General features: G+C 49.0%; 1 pseudogene; it reads right to left on the bottom strand.

The window, feature by feature from the left end:
• Positions 1-844: 844 nt before the first annotated feature.
• Positions 845-9,589, bottom strand: part of LOC101979596 — a 26,518-nt pseudogene continuing 17,773 nt past the window's right edge.

Genomic DNA, 9,589 nt, shown 5'->3' with positions numbered 1-9,589 from the left:
GATAAAACCGGACTTGCTGAACATAGCGGACAATGAGGACTGCTGAGAAGTCAAGAACAATGGCACTGGGTTTTGATCCCACTGCATATACTGGCTTTGTGGGAGCCAAGGCTATTTGGATGCTAACCTTCTTGGACCTGGTAGGAGTAGGGAGGTCCTTGGACTCCCCACAGAGCAGGGAACCCTGACTGCTCTTTGGGCTGATGAGAGAGAAGGATTGGGGGAGGGGGAGAGAAATGGGAGGCGGTGGTGGGGAGGAGACAGAAATCTTTAATTAATAAGCAAATAAATAAACATGCCCAGTTAATCATTTTCTGAATATTTTGTCTTTTTCATGTGTAGGATGTTTTCACCTACTATATTCCTATGCTCATATTTATCATTTATTTTCAACTACTGTTATAAACACGTTCTTCCTGTTGCTTTTGAAGCAATAGGTCCTTCAGTCCACAGAACATAATATATTGTTTCTGTGGCACAAGCTGCTTAACCTCTTCTGATCATTTGACATATGTTTTTTTGATTATTTCTTTAATTATTAAACCTGAACTATTATGCAGAAAAAGGATTAAAAAGAAGAGTAAGATATGGTCAAAAGCAACGGGGAATTCCAATGTATAATATAATATACTCAAAATTCTTGAGTAGGTTTACCTTAAAACATTTCCTTAAAGGATGGATTTAGATATCTTGTGTTTCTTTTCTCATATTCATTTTTGCAAACAAAAACCTCAACGTTTTTGAGCTCATATTCTACCTGCCTTTTCTTATCTTCACCAGTCACTCCTATCTTTATCCAAATCAATATTGCTTTCTTTTAGCCATTCTTGGGTATCTTGTAAGTTCATAACCCAAGAATTGACTCATCACAGAGGATTTTGTCTTCTGTTCTTTCTTCAACAAATTTCTTTTTCTCTTTCTTGTGCTTACGTTCTTCTTTCTCTGAGGACACTTTATGTTTAATTTTCTTTTTCGATGCTTCAGTTTTTCAGAACTGACTCCAGCTTTATCTTCCTCTCCTTTAGTTAGCTCAGTGTTCTTGTCTTTGTCTAAATCTTTATCCTGATAGCTCCTTTTCCTTTTATGCTTGGACTGTTCTTTCTCTGGCCTTTCTTTCTCTTCCCCCAGATGTTGTCTTTTCTTCTGATGTCATCTTTTATGACTTGTTTCATGGGCACTGGCATTGTCATATGAAGGCAGCTCTTGTAAATGTCATATTCTACACTGTGTGAGCCAGGGTTATTTGATGTGGGAGTGTCATATATCAATCTGTTGATTTCATTGGTTAAGCAATAAAGAAACTGCTTGGCACTCATAGGTTAAAACATAGGTGGGAGGAGTAAACAGAACAGAATGCTGGGAGAAAGAACCTGAGTCAGGGAGTTGCCATGATACTCCCACTCCAGGCAGACTCCAGGCGATGCAAGGAGACAGAGACAGAGTTCCACATTGGAGCACCAGACTGAAAGCCCAAGGTCCAAATCATGAGCAGGAGAAGAGAGCACAGGCAAGGAACTCAGGACAGCGAGGGGTGTACCTACCCACTGAGAAAATGGGAATGTTCTATCGAGAACTCACCAAGGCCAGCTGGACTGGGTGAGGGAACAGGAGGAAGGGGATAGAGGGAGGTTGAAGAGAGGGGGAACCAAGGAGGATAAAAAGTATTGGAAGGGAGGTGGGAGGGAAGGAGGATGGGGAAGGAGGGGTAAGGGGGAGGGAGGGGAGGGAAAAGGGATGAAGCGGAGGAGAGGAAGGAAGGATAGAGAATAAAGGGAGGGAAGAGAGGAGGAAGGGAAAGATGGAGAGGAGAGAGGAGGGATGGAGAGAGAGAGGAGAGCTGAAGAGAGGGAGGAGGGAGGGAGGATGGGGAATAAAGGGAGGGAGGAGGGAGTGGAGGATGGGGAATAAAGGGAGGGAGGAGGGAGTGGAGGATGGGGAATAAAGGGAGGGAGGAGGGAGTGGAGGAGGGAGTGGAGGGAGGAGGGATAGAGAGGGAGGAGGGAGAATGGAAGGAAGGAGGAGGGAGGAAGTACAGAGAATGTTCAGAGGAAGAAAGGAGGGGGGAGAATGGGAAGAAGGAGGAAGGGAGAGAGATGGAGGGTGAAGGAGAGAAAGAAGGGGAGGGAGAATGGAGAAGAGAGGGGGAAAATGAAAGATAGGGGCAGGAGAGAGGGAACTGGAGGGAAGAAAAGCAAGAGATGAAGGAGAGAGAGGGAGGAAGTGGAGAGGAAAAGAGGAACTAGGGATAATGATGAGTAATGGAAGGGGAGGAGTGAGGATAGGAGGGAGGGAGAGAATTTCAAAGGAGGGAAAGAGGGAGGAACAAGGGACAGGGAATGGAGTTAGGATGGAAAGATGAAGTGGGGGAGGGAAGAAGGGAGGGAAATGAAGGAGGACAAGAGAGGCAGAAGGAGGGAGGGTGGATGGATGAGGAAAGGAGGCAGGAGGGAGATGGGGGAAGACAGAGAAGAGAAGGAGAATGGAGAAGGGGGAGGGGAGAAGAGGAGGGAGGCAGGAGCATGGAGGGAGACCAGAGCAAGCAGGGGGGAGGAAGGGAGGAGAGCAGAGCCAGGAGGAGGGAAAGAAAGAGGAGACAGAGGGAAAGAACAGAATGTGAGACTAGTTTGAAGAGCTAGAGGGAAGAGGAAAGATCTAATAATCTAGTAAACTGTAGAAGAAAATAAATTTTTATATGTGTAAAAGTGAATTTCACAGCCCTCTAAGACTTAGGAGAAGAAATTTATCTCACTAAATTCTGGAGAAAATACAAGTCCCAGACACCAAAACTCTCATTCAGTTGGGTAGACATAGATTACAACATATAACCCCTAGTCTCTAAACTTAAATTTGCTTCCTCATGCACCACTTTTCCTGCTGGTGTCTTATGTCAACGTGATATTACCATGGATCACGATACTTAGTACCACATATTTTGACAAAAGTTATTGATCCTGTGCCTTAAAAATTTCAGCACCATTCCCCACGTTCACATCCTTTCTTGTCTGTGATTCTTAGCTTGAATCTCTATGAAGCAAATGGGATCAGCCCCCCCACCCCCAGGAGTTTTGTTTAAATTGACTTCATTTTATAAACCACATATAAGAATTTCACATTCTTTTGCTTCTTCCTAAAGATGTCTGACGATATTGACTGGTTACACAGCCGCAGGGGCGTGTGCAAGGTAGATCTTTACAGCCCAAAAGGACAACAAGATCAGGACCGAAAAGTGGTAAGATACAAACTGAGTTCAAGGAGTATATGGGTATATACTGGAGCCCAAGATAAACTCATGGAAACTGATATGTGGCTTCTCTAAGCATCTGAGCACAGTAAGGGCTTGCAGGGTCCAGAACAAGTATACATCACACAGGGGTGAATCAGAGGAGGGGCAGAGTGAGGAGTGATGTAAGTCAACTGGAGAGAGGGAGGAGTGGGGAGGGAGGAGGGCCTAAGAGGGGAGGAGCCTAAGAGAGGGAGGGGCCTAAGAGGGAGGAGCCCAAGAGAGGAAAGACCAAAGGGGTAGAGTCTAAGTGGATGAGATGAAGAGGGAGGAGGTCCAAGGGGTGGAGCCTAAGTGGGAGGGTCCTAAAGGGTGGCACCTAAGTGGGAGGAATTGTGAGGAGGGAGGGGCCTACGAGGGAGGTGGTTCAAGGGGTGAAGCCTAAGTGGGAGGGGCCTAAAGGGTGGAATCTAAGGGGAGGGGCTAGGGGTGGAGCCTAAGTGGGAGGGTCATAAATGTGGAACCTAAGTAGAAGGGGCCTGAGAGGGAGGAGGCCAAAGGGGAGTGGCCAAGGGGGCAGAGCCTAGCTGGGAGGGGCTTGAAGGGTGGAGAATAAGTGGGAGTGGCCTGAGAGGAGGGAGGGGCCTAAGAGGGAGGCATCCAAAAGGGGCACCTAGAGGGTGGAGCCTAAGTGGGAGGGTTCTAAAGGGTGGAACCTATGTGGGTTGGGCCTGAGAGGAGGGAGGGGCCTAAGAGTAAGACATCCAAATGGGAGGGGCCTTAGGGGACGAGGCCTAAGTGGGAGGGGCCTGAATAGGGAGGAGCCCAAGAGGAGTGAGGGGGCCTATTGGGGAGGAGCCCAAGAGAGGAGGGGCCAAAGCGGCAGATCCTAAGTGGGGGTACCTAGGAGGGGGGAGGTGCCTGAGAGGAGTGAGAGGCCTCAGAGAGGAGGCCAAGAGGGGAGGGGCCTAAGAGGAAGAGCCTAAGTGGGAGGGGCCTAAGAGGGAAGAGTCCAAGAGGAGGGTGGCTAAAGAGGTAGAGCCTAAGTGAGAGGGACCTAAGAGGGAGGAGCCCCAAAAAAAGAGAGTGGCCTAAGGGGGAGGAGCCCAAGAGGGGAGAAGTCAAAGGGGCAGAGCCTAAGTGGGGAGATCTAAGAGGAGGGAGGGGCCTGAGAGTTGGGAGGGGCCTGAGAGAGGGAGACCAACAGGAGAGGGGACCTAAGGGCAAAGCCTAAGTGGGAGGGTCCTAAGAGGGAGGAGCCCAAGAGGAGAGGAGGCTCAAGGGGTGGAGCCTAAGTGGGAGGTGCCTAAAAGGTGAAACCTAAGTGGGGGGTCCTAAGATGGAGGAGCCCAAGAGGAGAGGGAGGTCCAAGGGGTGGAACCTAAGTGGGAGGGTTCTAAAGGGTGGAAGCGAGGTGTGAGGGGCCTGAGAGGAGGGAGGGGCCTAAGAGGGAGGCATCTAAATGGGAGGGGTCTGAGGGGGCAGGTCCTAAGTGGGAGGGTCCTAAAGGATGGAACCTGAGTGGGAGGGGCCTGGGAGGAGGGAGGGGCCTAAGAGGTAGGTGTCCAAAGGGGAGGGGCCTAAGGGGTGGAGCCTAAGTGGGTGGGCCCTAAAGGGTAGAGCCTAAGTGGGAGGGGCCTTAGAGGAGGGAGTGGCCTAATAGGGAGGAGTCAAAAGGGGAGGGGGTCTAAGAGGGGGGGCTAAGAGAGGGAGGAGCCCAAGAGAAAGAGGACCTAAGGGGTGGGGCCTATATGGGAGGGGTCTAAGAGGGAGGAGGCCAAGAGGAGAGGGGGTCCAAGTGGTGGAGCCTAAGTGGGAGGGGCCTAAAGGGTAGAACATAAGTGGGAGGGGTCTGAGAAAAGGGGGGCCTAAGAGGGAGGAGACCAAGAGAAGGGCCCAAGGGATAGAGTCTAAGTGGGAGGGGCCTGAGAGTAGGGTGGGGCCTAAGAGGAGGGAGGGGGTCTATTGGGGAGGAGCCCAAGAAGGGAGGGGCCAAAGGGGCAGAGCCTAAGTGGGGGGACCTTGGAGGAGGGAGGGGCCTGAGAGTAGTGAGAGGCCTCAGAGAGCGTGACCAAGGGGAGAGGGAACCTAAGGGCAGATCCTAAGTGGGAGGGGCCTAAGAGGGAGGAGCCCAAGAGGAGAGAGAGGTCCAAGGGGTGAAACCTAAGTGGGAGGGGCCAAAGAAGAGGGAGGGGCCTAAAAGGGGAGAGCCCAAAAGGAGAAGGGGGCCTAATGGGTGGAGCCTAAGTGGGAGGGGCCTAAGGGAGGAGCTCAAAAGGAAAGAGTGGCCTAAGGGGGAGGAATCCAAGAGGGGAGAAGCCAAAGGGGCAGAGCCTAAGTGGGGAGATCTCAGAGGAGGGAGGGCCTGAGAGGAGGGAGGGTCAAGAGAGAGGGAGACCAAGGGAGTGGGGACCTAAGGGCAGAGCCTACGTGGGAGGAGCCTAAGAAGGAGGAGCCCAAGAGGAGAGGGGGTTCAAGAGGTGGAGCCTAAGTGGGAGGGGTCTAAAGGGTGGAACCTAAGTAGGAGGGGCCTGAGAGGAGGAAGTGGACTAAGAGGGGGAGTCCAAAAGGGGAGGGGCAAAGGGGGTGGAGTCTAAGTGGGAGGGGCCTAAAAGGTGGAACCTCAGTGTGAGGGGCCTAAGATGGAGGAGCCCAAGGGGAGAAGGGGTCCAAGGGGTGGGGACTAAGCGGGAGGGTCCTAAATGTTAGAACCTAAGTGGGAGGGGCCTGAGAGGAGGGAGGGACCTATGAGGGAGGCATCCAAATCGGAGGGACCTGAAGGGGTGGGGCCTAGGTGGGAGGGTCCTAAAGGGTGGAACCTGAGTGGGAGGGGCCTGATAGGAGGGAGGGGACTAAGAAGGAGGAGTCCAAAGGCGAGGGGCCTAAAGGGCAAAGCCTAAGTGGGAGGGGCCTAAAGGTGGAACCTAAATGGGAGGAGCCTGAGAGGAGGGAGGGGCCTAAGAGGGAGGCATCCAAAGGGGAGAGGTCTAAGGGATGGAGCCTAAGTGGGAGGGACCTAAGAGGGAGGAGCCCAAGAGGAGAGGGGTTCCAAGTGGTGGAGCCTAATTGGGAGGGACCTAAAGAGTGGAACCTAAGTGGGAGGGGGCTGAGAGGAGAGAGGGGCCTAAGAGGGAGGAGTCCAAAAGGGGAGGGGCTTGAGGGGCAGAGCCTAAATGGGAGGGGCCTAAGAGGAGGTTGGGACCTGTGAGGAGGGGGCCCTAATGGAAGGAGCCAAAGGGGAGGAGCCTAGAAAAGAGGGATATAAGGGTAGGAGTCTAAGAAGTGAGTGCAACCTCACAATGATCATCTCCCCAAAGAGTGACTCTCTCTTCCTCAGCAGCTACCAACTGCCAATATAGTTCCTCAGAAGTAGGGCATGCAGGTCTTACGTAGGTAACCACAGCTCCTCTGAACTCACATGTTCAACGGTCATGTTACACCCAGCAAGCAGTATCCCTCAGCACCCTCCCCATCCTCCAGCTCTTCCACTCTTCTACCTCCCCTTCCGTTCATTCTCCCATGCTTCCCCCTCTGTTTTGTCTTTGGCGGGAGGGTTGGTACAGCTGTTCCACTTCTAAGCACTCGGAGTTGCTTATTCTCAGTACTTCCGCGGTTAAGAGTCCCTATTAACCACTACCCACAGCAATAAGTTTCTATGACCAAGGCTGATAATAGCAGAAATCTATGGATATAAACATAAATATTCAAAAAGCAGTTTAACAGCATGAACATTTAGAAAAAACAATACAAATACATTCTTTTCTAGCATCTGTCTTCCTTATTCACCATTTCCGAGTATGTTTACAGAAGCAGGCCTTAAATCTAACCAAGATAGTGATAGTGGTTAATTCTCCCATAAACAATCTTGCTACTATTGTACCGCTGGACATACCTTGCTTTGCAGGTCAGGACTGTAGTATGCAAAATCCATCACTGGGTAAGACCATTGATGTCTTTCTACCCCAGCAGCCCTGCATAGCAATGTCCAGCACCAAGAAAGCTAAGCAACAAGGCGAGAGCATCCTGATTACTTCAAGATAGTTATCTCCAGTTGCAGGACAAAGAGAAATAAAATTGAATGACATTTTAAAATAATGCCAAAACCCCACAGTGAACAAAAAGCCACGACGTTGTAATACAAAAGAGCAGCCACACCATAATAGTGAGGAAACACTGTTAAAAATTCATTTGTGAGACTAATACATTACAGGAGTTGACCAAGATAATCTATTAGAAACCGTGTTGCTGGAAAAGCCTGTATCAGTACAAAAAAAGGACAATAAAGGACATGCCTAAAGAACTTAGGAAGGAAAAAAATCCACATCAGACAAGTTTAATAAGGGGAAATTTGAAGCAAGGCAGAAAGCTTGTGAAACTTAAAAAAAGAAAAGAAAATGAAACTTATTTCATTTAAACCTTAAAAAGTAAGGAGTGGTGGGCGAGGCAGCACTTTCTTTCTGGCTTGATAGGTAGATATCTTCCCCCAACAAAAGCTCTTAGATAATTTCTTGCTAAAAACAGAAATCTGGGCCAGGGAGGTGGCTCAGCAGGTGAAGTTGTTTGTTAGCAGTCCCCAGAACCCACGTGGCGGAAAGGGAGAATTGACCCTATAAGTTGTCCACACACAGCACGCATAACACACACACACACACACACACACACACACACACACACACGAAATCTATTGTTGTTGTTTCTCCCTTAATGTAGTTCCAGTAATGCCAGAAGGAAAAAAATGAGTAAGGAAAAATGTTCAGTTAAACTGCCATTATTGCAAAAGACATTTTGGTATATCCATGAAAGCAAAACCCCAAAGAGGTTTGCAAATGGACGTGAGAGAAGATGTTGGCAACCTGCAAGAATTGACCACCAACTCAATGTAGTAGCTCTGCGGCAGTACACTGGAGGTGTCAGAGCACCAAATAAATCTAAAATGATCTAGTCACCCAGCTAGAGAAAAAAAAAAAAAAACCAAAGGCCTTTCCAATAGTTAGAATAGACTCTTGGTTTTTAGAGGTGTTCCAGGCACCGGGTGCTTTACTGCATTTTTATGGAAGAGGAATCATAGGTGTGGATCCAATCGCCTTTCTCAAGGTCTGCCAGTAAGTGGGAGGGAGATGAGAAATACACATTTACCTCAGGTCAGATTCTATGTTCTTAAAATACGCTGACTTCCTATTAGTCTATGCTTATTAAGGAACAAGAGCCTGTAGATCAGTGGTTCTGACCTTCTTAATGCTGGGACCCCTAAATACAGTGTTGTGGTGACCTCCAAATATAAAAGTATTTCTGCTGCTACTTCCTAACTGTAGTTTTGCTACTGATATGAATCAGAATGTACATATTTTTGGAGATAGAGGTTGGCCAAGGGGGTCGAGACCCATGAGTGGAGACCCACTGTTATAAAACATGCACAGGAAATAAATCAAAACTAAAGAACGAATGAGTAAAAACAAACCGTGCTCCTGAGTTGGTCAAGAAACACTCTCTAACATAACAGTGCAGATCTTAGGGATTGCCAGTTTGACACAGGCTTCTAATTCAACACATAGACTTTATATAATGCTAACTTAATGCTCTCTAATTCAAATTTCTAGACTTTACGTGATGCCAATTTCAATTTAGAGGATAATCTTATATATCCCAAGGTATTGATTAATAGTAACTCCGTGCTGGAGAAGCTCTTTAGTCCCTTGCTTGTTGAAACGGTCTCATTAGGTAGCCCATGCTGGTCTTGAAATCGCCACCCTCTGTAGTAATAGCAGCGGCGGGGCCGCGTCCCCAGCACCCCAGCTGCACCCCGGCCGCCTGGCTAGCTTATGCCCTGAAATAATTACACGGACACTGTATTCTTTTAAGCACTGCTTGGCCCATTCTCTTCTAGGCTAATTCTCACATATTAATTTAGCCCATTTCTAATCATCTGTGTATAGCACCCCAAGGTGCGCTTACAGGGAAGATTCTAGCCTATGTCCATCCTGGGTCGGAGCTTCATCGCGTGTGCCTCAGAGGGCAGAGCTCTCGCATCTGCCCGCAAGAGTAGAGCATCGTGTCTCTCCAAGGCGTCTGCCCCTGAGAGGAGAGCTGTCGAGTCTGACCTCACTTCCTCTTCCGCCCAGCATTCTGCTCCTCCCACCTACGTTCTAACCTATCAGGGCAAGCAGCTTCTTTATTTAATCAACCAATGACCTTCCTCCATGAACCCTCCTGGTTCCAGACTCTGGGTGATAGAATTATAGGTTATGTGCCACTACACCAGGCTTCAGGGAAGATGAGCTGCCATCACATATATCTCCTGATATCTCCTGTATGTCCTTCTGGCCCATACAACACACCCCTAATCTAAGTATGAAATATCATCAGACAGAC

The sequence above is a fragment of the Microtus ochrogaster genome, chromosome X, assembly GCF_000317375.1.
Source record: "Microtus ochrogaster isolate Prairie Vole_2 chromosome X, MicOch1.0, whole genome shotgun sequence".
NCBI lineage: Eukaryota > Metazoa > Chordata > Mammalia > Rodentia > Cricetidae > Microtus > Microtus ochrogaster.
Note: the sequence above shows the minus strand (reverse complement) of the source record. Positions and strands in the feature narration are given on the sequence as shown.